This window comes from Marmota flaviventris, chromosome 5 (assembly GCF_047511675.1).
Source record: "Marmota flaviventris isolate mMarFla1 chromosome 5, mMarFla1.hap1, whole genome shotgun sequence".
NCBI classification, from domain to species: domain Eukaryota; kingdom Metazoa; phylum Chordata; class Mammalia; order Rodentia; family Sciuridae; genus Marmota; species Marmota flaviventris.
In genome coordinates, this window is record NC_092502.1 from 34,978,571 (window position 1) to 34,995,223 (window position 16,653).

The following is a 16,653-nucleotide window of genomic DNA, read 5'->3' on the forward strand; positions in this document are numbered from 1 at the left end:
TGAGCTCTTCTTGATGGGTCCTTGATATTTCAATTGTTTTGTGTGAGGGCACAGGCCAGATTGTGCAGTCATTCTCTAGGAGATAGAAACTGATGCCCTTTGAAAAACAAGAACTGTTTTTTAATATGTAGGGGCAGAGGCATGTTAAAATGGCTGTTCTTGTGCTAACCCTCTTATCAATTACTGTCCCTTCCCTACTCTTTTTTTTTAAGCATTCAGATTTAACTTTATCCACATTACCATTTAAAGCTTGATTTATAAACAGTACAATTACCCATTGCTTCATGGGTTCAAGTTAAGTATTTTTTTCTATGTGGGAACTATACAATATAATAAATGTCAAAGGACCCAATAAAGCAGTTTTTCATTACTTTCAGGATCTAAACAAATATTCTGAATGTTCAGAGCTCTTTCAGTGTGTTATTTTATATTCAAATATCTATCTATATTGAATCAGGTTATATGACCAAAACAATTTAGAAAAGTAATTAGCTTTATAGCAAAAGACTTTCTATCTACATTATCATGTTCAAAGGAATTCATGTTGCAATGCTGACAAAACCTGGTGGCTGCTCTGGAACAACAGGCAGTGTATTCACTCCATTAACTGTGTGGCAGGTCACATGGGTACAAACATGGAACAGTTATGCACAGTTCATCCAGGACTGTTTTGGCTCCCCTGCTAAAACTAACCGATGAAATACAACACATCAACTGCCGTTGACTTGGTTTCAGGAAAACCACATTTGAGAATTATAATACAGTATCTTCCTCATCTCACCTTCAGTCATTGACAGGAAGTTTGTAGGCCACCATGCTGTTTACTTTGTGGATTGTGGTAGTAAATGAGCCAAGATGGACTTCCTCAGAACTGGTAATGACGTGTAGTAACTAGTTACCTGTAGTAACTCTTCCCATTTTTTCAGGTACAACAAAATCTTTTTTTTTTTTTTTTGGTTTTTCAAATTTTATTTTATCTTATTTTTTTTATTGGTTGTTCAAAACATTACAAAGCTCTTGACATATCATATTTCATACATTAGATTCAAGTTGGTTATGAACTCCCAATTTTACCCCAAATACAGATTGCAGAATCACATAGATTACACATCCACATTTTTACATAATGCCCTATTAGTAACTGTTGTATTCTGCTACCTTTCCTATCCTCTACTATCCCCCCTCCCCTCCCCTCCCATCTTCTCTCTCTACCCCATCTACTGTAATTCATTTCTCTCCTTGTTTATTTTCCCATTCCCCTCACAACCTCTTATATGTAATTTTGTATAACAATGAGGGTCTCCCTCCATTACCATGCAATTTCCCTTTTCTCTCCCTTTCCCTCCCACCTCATGTATCTGTTTAATGTTAATCCTTTCTTTCTGCTCTTCCTCCCTGCTCTGTTCTTAGTTGCTCTCATTATATCAAAGAAGACATTTGGTATTTGTTTTTTAGGGATTGGCTAGCTTCACTAAGCATAATCTGCTCTAGTGCCATCCATTTCCCTGCAAATTCCATGATTTTGTCATTTTTTAGTGCTGCGTAATACTCCATGGTGTATAAATGCCACATTTTTTTTTTATCCATTCATCTATTGAAGGGCATCTGGGTTGGTTCCACAGTCTAGCAATTGTGAATTGTGCTGCTATGAACATCGATGTAGCAGTATCCCTGTAGTACGCTCTTTTAATGTCTTCAGGGAATAGTCCGAGAAGGGCAATAGCTGGGTCAAATGGTGGTTCCATTCCCAGCTTTCCCAGGAATCTCCATACTGCTTTCCAAATTGGCCGCACCAGTTTGCAGTCCCACCAGCAATGTACAAGAGTACCCTTTTCCCCACATCCTCGCCAGCACTTGTTGTTGTTTGACTTCATAATGGCTGCCAATCTTACTGGAGTGAGATGGTATCTTAGGGTGGTTTTGATTTGCATTTCTCTGACTGCTAGAGATGGTGAGCATTTTTTCATATACTTGTTGATTGATTGTATGTCCTCCTCTGAGAAGTGTCTGTTCAGGTCTTTGGCCCATTTGTTGATTGGGTTATTTGTTTTCTTATTGTTTAATTTTTTGAGTTCTTTGTATACTCTGGATATTAGGGCTCTATCTGAAGTGTGAGGAGTAAAAATTTGTTCCCATGATGTAGGCTCCCTACTTACCTCTCTTATTGTTTCTCTTGCTGAGAAAAAACTTTTCAGTTTAAGTAAGCCCCATTTGTTGATTCTTGTTATTAACTTTTGTGCTGTGGGTGTCCTATTAAGGAATTTGGAGCCCTACCCCACAATATGTAGATCGGAGCCAACTTTTTCTTCTATCAGACGTAGAGTCTCTGAGTTGATATCTAGCTCCTTGATCCACTTTGAGTTAACTTTTGTGCATGGCGAGAGGAGGGGATTCAGTTTCATTTTGTTGCATATGGATTTCCAGTTTTCCCAACACCATTTGTTGAAGATGCTATCCTTCCTCCATTGCATGCTTTTAGCTCCTTTATCAAATATAAGTTAGTTGTAGCTTTGTGGATTAGTCTCTGTGTCCTCTATTCTGTACCATTGGTCCACCTGCCTGTTTTGGTACCAGTACCATGCTGTTTTTGTTACTATTGCTCTGTAATATAGTTTTAAATCTGGTATCGCTATACCGCCTGATTCACACTTCCTGCTTAGAATTGCTTTTGCTATTCTGGGTCTTTTATTTTTCCATATGAATTTCATGATTGCTTTCTCTATTTCTACAAGAAATGCCGTTGGGATTTTGATTGGCATTGCATTAAACCTATAGAGAACTTTTGGTAATATCGCCATTTTGATGATGTTAGTTCTGCCTATCCATGAACAGGGTATATTTTTCTATCTTCTAAGATCTTCTTCTACTTCTCTTTTTAGGGTTTTGTAGTTTTCATTGTATAAATCTTTCACCTCTTTTGTTAGGTTGATTCCCAAGTATTTTATTTTTTTTGAGGATATTGTGAATGGAGTGTTTTTCCTCATTTCCGTTTCAGAAGTTTTGTCGCTGATATACAGAAATGCCTTTGATTTATGCGTGTTGATTTTGTATCCTGCCACTTTGCTGAATTCATTTATTAGTTCTAGTAGTTTTTTTGTAGACCCTTTTGGGTCTTCTAGGTATAGAATCATGTCATCTGCAAATAGTGATAATTTAAGTTCTTCTTTTCCTATTTTTATGCCTTTAATTTCTTTCGTCTGTCTAATTGCTCTGGCCAGTGTTTTGAGAACTATATTGAATAGAAGTGGTGATAGAGGGCATCCCTGTCTTGTTCCAGATTTTAGGGGGAATGCCTTCAATTTTTCTCCATTGAGAATGATGCTAGCCTGAGGCTTAGCATAGATAGCTTTTACAATGTTGAGGTAAGTTCCTGTTATCCCTAGTTTTTCTAATGTTTTGAACATAAAGGGATGCTGTACTTTGTCGAATGCTTTTTCTGTGTCTATTGAGATGATCATATGGTTCTTATCTTTAAGTCTATTGATGTGGTGAATAACATTTATTGATTTCCGTATATTGAACCAGCCTTGCATCCCAGGGATGAATCCTACTTGATCATGGTGCACAATTTTTTTGATGTGCCTTTGTATCCGATTCGCCAGAATTTTATTGAGGTTTTTGCATCTAGGTTCATCAGAGATATTGGTCTGTAGTTTTCTTTCTTTGAGGTGTCTTTGTCTGGTTTCGGAATCAGGGTGATGTTGGCCTCATAGAATGAATTTGGCAGAGCTCCCTCTTTTTCTATTTCCTGAAATAACTTGAAAAGTATTGGTATTAATTCTTCCTTAAAGGTTTTGTAAAACTCCATTGTATACCCATCTGGTCCTGGGCTTTTCTTGGTTGGAAGTCTTTTGATTGCTTCTTCTATTTCATCTATTGATATTGGTCTGTTTAAGTTGTGAGTATCCTCCTGACTCAGTCTGGGCAAATCATATGACTTAAGGAATTTATCGATGTCTTCACTATCTTCTATTTTATTGGAATATAGGTTTTCAAAATAATTTCTAATTGTCTTCTGTATTTCTGTAGCGTCTGTTGTGATATTGCCTTTTTCATCCCGTATGTTAGTAATTTGAGTTCTCTCTCTTCTTCTCTTCGTTAGCATGGCTAAGGGTCTGTCGATCTTATTTATTTTTTCAAAGAACCAACTTTTAGTTTTGTTAATTTTTTCAATAGTTTCTTTTGTTTCAATTTCGTTGATTTCCGCTCTGATTTTAATTATTTCTTGCCTTCTGCTACATTTGCTGTTGTTTTGCTCTTCCTTTTCTAGGGCTTTGAGATGAAGTGTGAGCTCATTTATTTGTTGGTTTTTCCTTTTTTTGAGGAATGACCTCCAGGCGATGAATTTCCCTCTTAAAAGTGCTTTCATTGTGTCCCATAGATTCCGATATGTTGTGTCTGTATTTTCATTTATCTCTAAGAATTTTTTGATTTCCTCCTTTATGTCTTCTGTAACCCATTGATCATACAGTAACATATTGTTCATTTTCCATGTGATGTAGGATTTTTCCTTCCTTCTTTTATCATTGATTTCCAGTTTCATTCCATCATGATCAGATAAAATGCATGGGATTATCTCCACCCCTGTATATTTACTGAGGGTTGCCCTATGGCATAATATATGGTCTATTTTTGAGAAGGATCCATGTGCTGCTGAGAACAAAGTATATCCACTTGATGGTGGTTGATATATTCTATATATGTCAGTTAAGTCTAGCTTGTTGATTGTGATATTGAGTTCTATAGTTTCTTTATTCAACTTTTGTTTGGAGGATCTGTCCAATGGTGAGAGAGGTGTGTTGAAGTCACCCATAATTATTGTGTTGTGGTCTATTTGATTCTTGAACTTGAGTAGAATTTGTTTTATGAACGTCGCAGCACCATTATTTGGTGCACAAATATTGATAATTGTTATGTCTTGTTGGTGAATGGTTCCTTTTAACAGTATATAATGTCCTTCCTTATCCCTTTTGATTAACTTAGTCTTGAAGTCGATTTTATTCGATATGAGGATGGCCACCCCTGCTTGCTTACGAGGACCATGTGCGTGGTATATTTTTTCCCAACCTTTCACCTTCAGCCTGTGTATGTCTTTTCCAATATGTTGCCTCCTGGAGGCAACATATTGTTGGATTTGTTTTTTTAATCCATGTTACTAGCCTATGTCGCTTTATTGGAGAGTTTAAGCCATTAACGTTTAGAGTTACTATTGATATATGGTTTGTACTTCCAGCCATGTTTGATTATTTATCTTCTTTTTTTAAAAAAATTTAATTTGTTTCTCCATGGTTAGCTTTCTCCCCACCCTCTGTCTTTATAGAGGCACTTCCCACTGATGGTTTTGGTTATTGTTTTTCATTTCTTCCTCGTGTAGTGTTTTGCTCAAGATGCTTTGCAATGCTGGTTTTCTGGCTGCAAATTCTTTTAGCTTTTGTTTATCATGAAAGAGTTTTATTTCGTTGTCATACCTGAAGCTTAATTTTGCTGGATACAGAATTCTTGGTTGGCATCCATTGTCTTTCAGTGTTTGAAATACGTTGTTCCAGGATCTTCTCGCTTTCAGCATCTGTGATGAAAAATCCGTTGTTAACCTTATTGGTTTACCCTTGAATGCAATCTGCCTCCTTTCTCTTGTAGCTTTTAATATTTTCTCTTTGTTCTGTATATTGGATATCTTCATAACAATGTGTCTTGGCGTTGGTCTACTGTGATTTTGTGTGCTCGGTGTCCTGTATGCATCTACAATTTGTATATCCGTCTCCTTTTTTATTTCTGGAAAGTTTTCTGTAATTATTTCATTCAGCAGGTTACTCATTCCCTTGGTTTGAATCTCTGTACCTTCCTCTATCCTGATGACTCGTAGGTTTGTTTTTTTTATGTTATCCCATATCTCTTGGATGTTTTTCTCGTGATTTTTAACCAGCCTTTCTGAGTTGGCTAGGCTCTTTTCAAGATGATATATTTTGTCTTCATTATCTGATGTTGTGGCTTCTACTTGCTCCACTCTGTTAGTGATACTCTCAATTGAGTTTTTAATTTGGTTTATTGTTTCCTTCATTTCTAGAATTATTGTTTGATTTTTTTTATAATCTCTATCTCCTGATAAAGATGCTTAACTTCTTCTTTTATCTGTTTATGTAATTCATTTTCAAAGTGTTCTTTCACTGTTTGGATTTGCTGTCTTGTATCCTCTTTAAGGTTCCATTCCATCTGTCTAAGGTATTCCTTGAGTTCTTTATATGACCATTTTTCTGCTGACTCTAGGTCCTCCTGAATATTTAGGCTGTCCTTCATTGTTTGTACTCCTTTTCTTCCTTGATTTTTTATGCTGCTCATGTTACTTCTTGTTCTGTTTGACTGCTGAGTTACTGTTTACTCTTATAAATTTATTTGATGCCTGGGAGGAAAGATATTAGAAGGGAAGGGAAGAAGTCACTAAAGAGAATGAGAGTAGGCAGGTAGAATTCAAGGAAGGGGGAATAAGAAAATTGAAAATAAATGAAAAGATATAAGAAACAAAAAAATTAGAAAATAAAGAAAGAAAAGAAATTTTTTTTACAAAAATAATAATGATAATAAAAAAATGAAAATTAAAATTAAAAAATAAAAATAATAATAATAAAATAAAAAAATAAAAAAAATTAAAAACATTAAAAAAGTTAAAGAACGACAACAAAAAAAATTGAAAATGAAAGAAAATGAAAAAAAGAAAGAAAGAAAAAGAAAAAGAAAAAGAAAAAAAAATGATAATAATAATAATAAAAAATGCAGTCCTAGAGTTCAATTAACTTCTCTTCCAGTAGGTGGAGCTGTGCCCACTGGGTCAAGCTTCTCCTCTCAATAGGTGGGAACCAATCACTGTGCAGCAGCTCTTCCTCCCAGACTGGGCGGGTCTCCAATCCTGAGTGCCTAGGGCCTTCTCTTGTGTTTCTTCAAGCCAGGCCCCGCTCACCTGTGATGCTCACCACAATACTGGCTACACGCCAGGTCTGCTGCTCCTGGGAGCCCTGTTTTCATGAACGCCTGGGCTCACTCTCCCTTTTTGCCTCCCTCAGACCCTAAGTTTGTAGAGCTTGGGGCTGAGAACCCCCAGCAAATTTGCTTGCCCTCCGGTAGCCACGCCCCCGGTAGCTGGTGCAAGAGACCTCATTTGTCAGCACTGGTTGGAGCGGTAGCCGGGAGTTCTGTGCCGCGAGTCCCGCACCACTCCTGATTCCCTCGGTCTGGCTATTGTGCTCACAGGAGAGCTGGGAGGGGCCCTTATGGGAGAGCTGGGAGGGGCCCTTAAGGTTTCCCCACTGTGTGGAGAGAAATGGCTAGGGGATTACACACCTTCGCGCTGGTTTCAATGCAGTTATCTCCTCTGCCCGTGACGTCAGTTCTCTGCCAAGGTGGTATCCCATGCAAATGGTGACCGTTCGTTCCCTTTGCCAGGTGACCAATGCAACAGGTGGGTCCTGACTGTCTCTCCCAATCCCTGTTTCAATCCTCTGGCCACTGCCTATGAAGGCTCGGTTGGCTTTTACCTCTGTAAGTTCATAAGGGCCGACCAGTTATTTCAGCGGGATCGTTAGTGCTGAGTCAGGAGAAGCAGGCGAACCGGAGCTTGAATGCAGCCGATCCGGGCTCCGTGTGTGTGTTCTGAGGGGCCCAGACTGTACGCTCCAGATCCACGTCAGCTCAGCATTGCCTAGTGATCCTGAGCAAACAGCATTTAGACAATTTACGGCTCCCTATGCCCATGCAGTTGAAGAAGTCAGAGACTTGATCTCTCCGCGCCTGCCGCCATGTTAGATCTCCTCAATGATATTCATGTTACCCTTACAGCTTCCTGGCATAAGCAAGTTCTTGGGATTATACAAACTGCTGCTTCTGTTTCCAGTCCAGATTTCTAGAAATGAAACCCTGCCGCCGTCGCCTCCACCTCTGGGCCGCGCTCATGGGCACCGCGCTCGTCCGCAACCATAGCGGTGCTGCCGCGGCCTCCACCGCTCCTCGGCCCGGTGCCCGGCCCCCGGGGCCCAAGCGGCTGCCGCCGCGGCTCTCCAGCCCCCTCCTCCGGAGCACGGGTCCCCTCACAGGGGGATGCAGAACGACCCCAGAGCAGGCTCTGCCCGAAGGTGCAGCGGCGAACAGGCGACCGAGGCGCTCGAGGCCGCAGTCCAGCCTTCGGGGGATAGGGCTTGGCATGCAGCCCAGCTCCAACCTCTAGATGCGGCTGCCAGACAATGTAGACAGAGCCATCAAGACAGCAATTAGAAAGCAAATGGTGGCTCCCGCGGAGTGGATTTTTGGCACAGAAACCACAGCCCAGCCAACAATCCCAATCCACAAACTCTCTCTGTATAAAAAATATTAAAAAAAAAAAAAAAAAAGGCGGGGCGCACTGAGCTTTCTTTGCCTCAGGTACTTACAATCCACTACTGATTACACATTCAGCTTCTCTGCCCGGAGCGAAGCGAAAGAGGAAGCAGATGGGAGCAAAGCGCCCGCGACTCTGAGCAGCAAAGCGTCTGGGAGCCAAGCGTCTCTTTTTCGATCTCTTTGTTCTTCCTGCTGCTTGGCAAAGTGGTCCGCTACAGATTAACGGTGAAAGGAGCTCTAACAAGCTGTGCAAAATCTCGATTAAAGCCGCTGCTCTGAGCACCATGCTCAGCACTTCAGAAACCCCCGTACGCAGCGGCCATCTTCCCAACAAAATCTTTGTATAAATCAGTAGATCAAATGAACCTAAACTGGGGATAAGATCATTAAAATATACAATTTTTCCAAAGTAAAAATACCCTCCCTCTTTCTCTTACAGGGCCACATTCTGAACTACCCATTGCTAGAAGATGGGTTGGCCTGGCCTCTAATCACTAATTTATTTCCCTCAATGGAAATTGATTCCAGCACAGATTATAATCTTGTATTTTAACTTATGAAAAATTTAGGGCTTTTAAATTTTGTAGAAAAACCATTGAACATACAACATGCACACAATCACATGAGAACTTTTGAACATAAGCCACAGGAGAGGTAATATCCTAGTGTCACTGCAGTGTTCCAGTGCCCAGAACAATGCCTGGCATGGAGGAGGCAGCTGTCAAGCATCTGACGAATGGAGCAACGAGGATTGAAAAGCAAGACATGCACTGCACTGCACACTGCAATGTTCAGACAAAAAAGCCATGGGAGGAATCACACTGCAATGTTCAAGAGGGACCACTGTGTAATAGTTTCTCTCCTTTTGAGCATTACTCAGTGTTCCAGAATACATACACACACATGCACATACAGAACTGCAGCCTCTTGATGCTTCCCTACTTACATTACACGTTACTGACCATTAAATTTACTAAAGGGTTGATTCTGCAAGCAGTATTTTAGTTGTTCCCCCAGGAAATAAAACTCAGTGTGAAGGTGTGTAACATGTACAAGAAACTTCCAACACTGGTAGGAACATCACTGTCACTATGATCTGTCAGATCACTGAGCAGATTTCACCCTGGATGGCTTTCTGAGACTTCTGTCTGGGAGCACTATCAAAGACACTGAATCAATCAATTCATCTTAGGTTTAACAGGTGATTTAAAACATTCACAAGAAAGATTATTTACTTGATAAAAATGCTTCCAAAAATCAAATAAGTAATTCATCAAAAGATTTTTTAAAAAGTGAACAAATGTCCCTTTAGGACCTACAACCTAGTGGGCAAGATACATCTTGTGATGATTTTGTTTATATATCCAATCATCATTTAGGGCTGGTCTTAGATTCAGGTCATTTAGTATGAGTTGACTAGAAAATCTGCCAACCACATCAAGTTAGGAAAACTGAAATATCTATTGTCTTTCCCAGTCATGTCACACTCAATATCAAATAGCCACCTTTTGAGGACCATCCCTGCTTTCAATGTTCAACATGACCACTACCAGCTTCTGAAGTGAGCCCTTATACAGCCAGTCTTTCAGCTGTTCCACCACACTACTTAGGTATTTTATGAGATCAGGGTTGGTAGTTACCAGCAAGCTGAGTCCATAATTCTGCACTCCAGTGAAAGTTTCAGAGGGATATATGCGACATTGACACAGGATAAGAAGAACTTGGCCACGATCTCTGCTCTCCGCAAAGGGTGATGCCCAGCTCCTGGGACAGCGGCTGCCATGGAGAAGCCCATCTGCCATCCAGTTCAAAAGTCCCTTCCCTACTCTTGACTGCCTATCCTTTCCTATCTCAAAAGGTGGTACCAATAGCAAAGCTAGTGGGAAAATTGCATTGCCCATCTGTCTGATTTCCAAAATTAGTGATTTGTAAGTCAACTAAGGCAAGTGAAGCTAGAGACTTTATTTAGTTGACCCCACTCCCAACAATGGCACTTGGACCTGGGTAGAAATAAAGAAAGTGTCTAGAAGTGGACAGGTTCTGGATATATGTTGAAGTTCAAACAAACAGGACTTTTTTTTTTCCTGGTTGTGTTAGAGATGGATCCAGGGCCTCACACACCCACAGACACCAACAGTATTTTCTACCTTAACATTGTCAAGAAGAAAAAATAAAAATAAAAATGGACCAGCACTGGTTCAAGGCACTTAATATGGAATTGGGAGGCTATTGTTAATCACATCCCAGATATATCTGCAGCTGAAATTTTGAACCAGGCTGCAGACTGTCTCACCCTCGATGCAAATGGACCTTTGAAACATTGTTAAAAATCTCTGTTGAAGATCATTTTCAAGCAAGAAAATATAAGACACCATCAAAAGGTTACCAACCAAGAAAAGCCTAGATGGATTCTCAGCCAAGTTTTACAAGACCTTCAGAGAAGAATTCTATGAAATAGAATAGGAGGGAACTCTTCCAAATTCATTCTATGAGGCTAGTATCACCTTAATACCAAAACCAGACAAAGACACATTATGGAAAGAAAACTTCAGACCAATATCTCTGATGGACACAGATGCAAAAATTTTCAATAAAATCCTGGCCAATCGCAAATCATTAAAAAAATAGTGCACCATGATAAGTGGGGTTCATCACAGGGATGCAAGTTGATTCAATATACAGAAATCAATAAATACAATACATCACATCAATAGACTTAAGAACAAGAATTATATGATAATCTCAATAGATGCTGAGAAAGCATTTGACAAGATACAGCACCTCTTCATGTTGATAACACTAGAAAAACTAGGGAGAGTAGGAACATATCTCAACATTGCAAAAGCTAAGCCCCAGGCCAACATCAATCTAAAAGAGAAAATTTGAAAGCATTCCCTCTAAAAACTGAAACAAGATATGGATGCCCTCTTTCAAAACTTCTATTCAACATAGTTCTTGAAACTTTAGCTAGAACAATCAGACACTGAATTGCTAAAGACTGGCTTTGAACCTGTGATGCTCCTGCCTCAGACTTCTGAGACACTGGGATTACAGGAATGTGCCCCTGAACATGGCAGTTCTTACATTCTTTAAGTTGTAATTTCTTTTCCTCTCATAGATTCATTTTCTTGAATTAACTTTTAAACTCTTTGGAATTTATATTTCTATAAGCTCAGAAGTTTACAGATTTATTGAAACACTTTCACCATATAAATGTACAGGTTATTCTTTAATTTCAGTTGAAATTATGAAATACCATTTTATTGAGTGCTAGCTAAATGTATCCTTATTTAGGTTTCTACTAGTGATGGGACAGAGAACAACTATTGCATAAAGATCACAGGAAGAAGGATGAAATCTCTATGAAGAAACAGGGAATGGACACAGTAAACTATCAGAACCAGGAAAATAAATCCTTTGAGAATACTGAAATTTTTACAGAAAAGAATAGCAGCCTTCCATGGACACAAAAATTGACTGAGGAAACACTTATGGAAATATTCCAGGACAATGAACAGTTGTATATTTGGGAAGCTGAGAGTACACTTGAGAGTGAAAAACAAAGCACAGAAAGATCAGAATCAGAAGTCAAATCACAAGAAAGCATTTGACAAGATACACTAGAAAAACTAGGGAGAGTAGGAACATACCTCAACATTGCAAAAGCTATCTATGTTAAGCCCCAGGCCAACATCAATCTAAATAGAGAAAAATTGAAACATTCCCTCTAAAAACTGAAACAAGATAGGGATGCCCTCTTTCACAACTTCTATTCAACATAGTTCTTGAAACTTTAGCTAGAACAATCAGACAGATGAAAAAAATTAAAGGAATACACAGGAAATGAAGAACTCAAACTATCACTATTTGCTAATGACATGATTCTATATTTAGAAGATTCAAAAAATTCCACCAGAAAATTAAATTTCTAGAATTAATAAATGAATTCAGCAAAGTAGCTAAGTACATAAAATCAATACCCATAAATGCATTTCTATACATAAGCAATGAATCTATTGCAAAAGAAATTAGGAAAACCATCCCATTCACAGTAGCCTCAAAAAAAAAAAAAAAAAGGATCTGGAATCAGTCTAACAAAAGAGGTGAAAGATCTCTACAATTAAAACTACAGGACACTACAGAAAGAAATGGAAGAAGATCTTAGAAGATGGAAAGATCTCCCATGCTCTTGGATAGGCAAAATTAATATTGTCAAAATGACCATACTACCCAAAGTGCTATACAGATTCAAGGCGATTCCAATTAAAATCCCAATGTTATTCTTTATAGAAACAGAAAAACCACAATCATGAAATCGATTTGAAAAAATAAGAGGCCCAGAATATCCAAAGCAATCCTCAGTAAGAAAAGTGAAGCAGGAGTCATCACAATACCAGAACTTAAACTATACTACAGAGTTATAGTAACAAAAATGACATGGTATTGATACCAAAATAGACATGTAGACCAATGATACAAAATAGAAGACACAGAGACAAACCCATATAAATACAGTTATCTCATACTAGACAAAGGCATAAAAATCACACATTGGAGAAAAGATACCCCATTCAAAAAATGATGCTGGCAAAACTGGAAATCCATATGTAGCAAAATGAAATTAAACTCTAACTCTCACCCTGCACAAAACTCAACTCAAAGTGGATCAAAAACTTAGGCACTATAACAGAGACCCTAAGCCTAAAAGAAGAAAAAGTAGGCCCAAATCTTCATAATATTGGCTTAGGACCTGACTTCCTGAACAAGACTCTTAAAGTGCAAGAAGTAAAATCAAGAATTAACAAATGGATTCAAACTAAAAAGCTTCTTATCAGCAAAGGAAACAATAACGTGATGAGAAAGCCTACAGAGTGGGAAAAAATCTTTACCATATGCACCTCAGATAGAACACTAATTTTTTTTTAACCATACAATTTATTTTTATTTTTTTTAGTCATACATGACAGCAGTATATATTTTGACATATAATACATACATGGGATATACATATATCAATCATATTGTCTATTCTATTCTGCTGCCCTTCCTATCCTCCCTACTCCTCCCCTCCTCTCCCATCCTTTCTCTCTATCCAATCTAATGTGACAATTTTTTTCCTTTTTCTCATTACAACATCATATATGTATTCTGTATAACAATGAGGTTCTCCTTCCATCTTCTGTGCAACTCCCCTTCTCCCTCTTTTTCCCTCCCACCTCTCTTCCCTATTTAGTGGTAGTCTTCTTCTCATGCTCTTCCTCCCTATCCCATTTTGAGTCACCCCCTGCTGGGATGCCGCGTCCGGCCAAGGGAGCCGAGTCCGGCGAGGGACGGCGAGGTTAAAAGACACACAGGACACCAAGGTTCTTCATCCAGGAGTTAATAATAATCTTTATTGCTAACACACCTTTTTTTATACCCCAAGCAGCAGAAGTGGAAAATTACCCAAAAGCAGGAGGGAGGGGGGAGAAATTTAGTTTCCACATCTATTATTGTCAGGTACCGAAACCTCCCTTAACAATAAGTCCATCAGACCAGAAAAGGTCAAGGCATTCCCGTGGGATACATATGTCTCAGACGGATAAGCAGGAACAGAAAAACCGCAAGTTCGCCATGGCCTTGTGAGCTGGCCACACTGGCATGCAGAACAAACTAGTGGAGGTAGGGCTCCAGGGGCCAGGGTGGACCTGCTGCCAACAAGTCCCCCTCTTTTGTTTTTTGCATGCCAGTGGGAATCAAGTAGCCCCTGTCTTAGGTCGTTCACAGCCCTTGCGATGCTTACCCGTCTCTGGGAAGGCCCCGATTCCCTGTCTTAGGTCGCACAGCAAGCGTGAAAGTTGCCCGTCACTGGGTACTACAAGATCAGCTCAAGGTGTTATAACCTATCAAGACATTATTGCGGTGAACGCTTAACCGTCTCCACCCACAGAGCCCACGACCTTCACCACCGAATGGCAGATGTGATTGGACCGAGAGATTAGACAGCAAAGATCCTAGTGCAGGAAGGCAAAAGGGAGAGGTATGCATAGAGAAAAGATATGGCAGGAGTTCTTCTTTTAAGGAGGACACTCATCTTCGGATCGGTCTGAAGTATATCTCAGAGAGGCGATCATCCATCTTCAAGCGTTGATAGTGAACCTGTATCGGCTTAGAGGCTAAGATATTAATTTGATCCTTAATGAATTGTACTATCTTATTTACAATGCAGGGTCCTATTGCCACTACTAGAAGGAGGCCTAACAATGGTCCCAATAAGGGAAGAAGATAAGGCAAAAATCCATTAAGTCCAGTCCAGAGAGGGTTCTCAAATAATTCCCTCCTCCTTTTTTCTAGGTCTTCTTGGAGTTGTTTAATTTTTGTGCGAACTATGCCAGATTTGTTAGCATAAAAACAGCACCTCTCCCCAAGGGCTAAACAAATTCCTCCTTGATTGGCAGTAAGCAAGTCTAAACCCCGCCTGTTCTGAAGAACTACTTCTGCTAGAGAGTCTATCTGGTCTTGTAAGTCTTTAATGGTTCCCGACAGGGTTTGCACATCATCTATAAGCTGTTGAGATAGGCGGCGGTAAGAATGTATAGCCGTACCCAATCCTGCCGTGCCTGTACCCACAGCAGCAGTTATTCCAAGGCCAACAAGGAGTGGTAAGGCCTGCACAGCTCTCTTGTGTCTTCTTAACTAAGATGTCTAGGCTAGGAATGGGTAGGGGTTCATCTCCTGAGATAATCGTGATATCAGGAAGCAGTAATGCGAGAACGCAACCGCCAGTCCAATTTGCTGGGAGCCTGGGAAAAGCTAAATTTCCACCACACATAAAGACTGTACCATTAGGGGGACAAATGGGCGGAGTAGGTGAGGAGTAATTCTTTACTAATGAGCAGTTTCCAAAAGAAGAGATTCCAACATCAACATCATAGGTATTATTTTGCATCATGCCCAGAAGGCATGACATAAAACCACCTAGAGGCTGCACCTTAAAGGGCAGCCCAGATTGACATGTGTTGTCATCATCAATGGTATAATTGATAGGAACCGCCAATGGCATGACTGCACCTGCCGTCATGCAGAGCCAGCAATCACCAGCAAGGGTAGGGTTGGAACTGTTAAGTAAAGAAAAGGTAGTTTCTAGGATATCTAATGTATTGGCATCTAAATCAGGAAGCTGGGATTTGGGCAATATCAAAGGGTGGTATGTAGGCTTAGGAATCTCCGGCTTTAAAAGCTTAATCACCTGAAGGTGTTTGATAGCATCAGTGGGTCCCCCTCCATCAGAGATTCCGATGGGGGCCTGCATGGGCCAACAGGAAGGTTTACCCACGACGCCCTCACATCCCGCCTCCGTTAACCGAGTCGTGATGCCTTCCCCTCCCCGGTCACCAAGAAAAGGAATGTAATTATAAGTGGTCCCCCATTCTCCACGGGTGTTAGTTAGGATGGCCTCAAAATACTGTTTTCCTTGATTATTAACACAAATTGAGGCCGATGTATAACAGGAGATGTGCATTGCCGGGGTGTAATGACAAGTGGCGGGACAGCTTCCAAGAGTCTCGGTCGGATTAGGGACAACAAGTCCGGGCTTATTAACACATACCCATTTTGGTTGCTCAAATCCTCCGATGTTTTGATTGAGTTCAGCCGCCATATAGGCTACTTTAGTCCCACAATCAATGCTCTGGATATAACCAGAGGGGGCCGAGTGCCGGGGCCCTCCCTTACACTCACAAGGGGCTCCAAAAAGATATTCATGAATATTCCCAGGTGGGGGGTCAAGCCCTCCTTCAACCAACCTGTCCAGAAGGAATGCCACAAGTGGGGTCCAGCTCATGAGATGTGTCTTGGCACTCACTTGAAGGGGTGAGAACAACAGTGGCAGGATCAGCCATCTTGGGAACTTCATTTTGTCTTGAATTTTCATTTACCGGTCTGGTGCAGCGCTCCGGGATCCAAATGGGCTTCTCAGTTCCTGGGGGAAAAACACATACAGCTCCCCTCACTCTAGCTAAGAGTGGAGCCGGGGGTTGCCACTTTCCGGTGGATAAATCTTTCCACCTTATTTGAGCATCTTGTACAGTGGGAGGGGAAAAGTGGCGTTGTGCAGCCGTGCGCCCTCCAGTGTCAATGAGTAAAAAATTTAAAGTAAATAAGGTTATACTTAGAAGTGCTTGTGGTCCCTGACAATTCCGGTATATCTCCCCCTCTTTTATTTTTTGTAAATAAGTTTTTAAATGTTGATGGGCTCGTTCCACGATAGCCTGTCCCTGTGGATTATAAGGGATTCCAGTCTTATGATTA

General features: G+C 40.2%; 1 pseudogene; it reads right to left on the minus strand.

Annotated features, from left to right (window-relative positions):
- Positions 1–783: 783 nt before the first annotated feature.
- Positions 784–16,244, minus strand: LOC114107611 (mitotic spindle assembly checkpoint protein MAD2A-like; annotated as a pseudogene).
- Between the last annotated feature and the right edge of the window lie 409 nt (positions 16,245–16,653).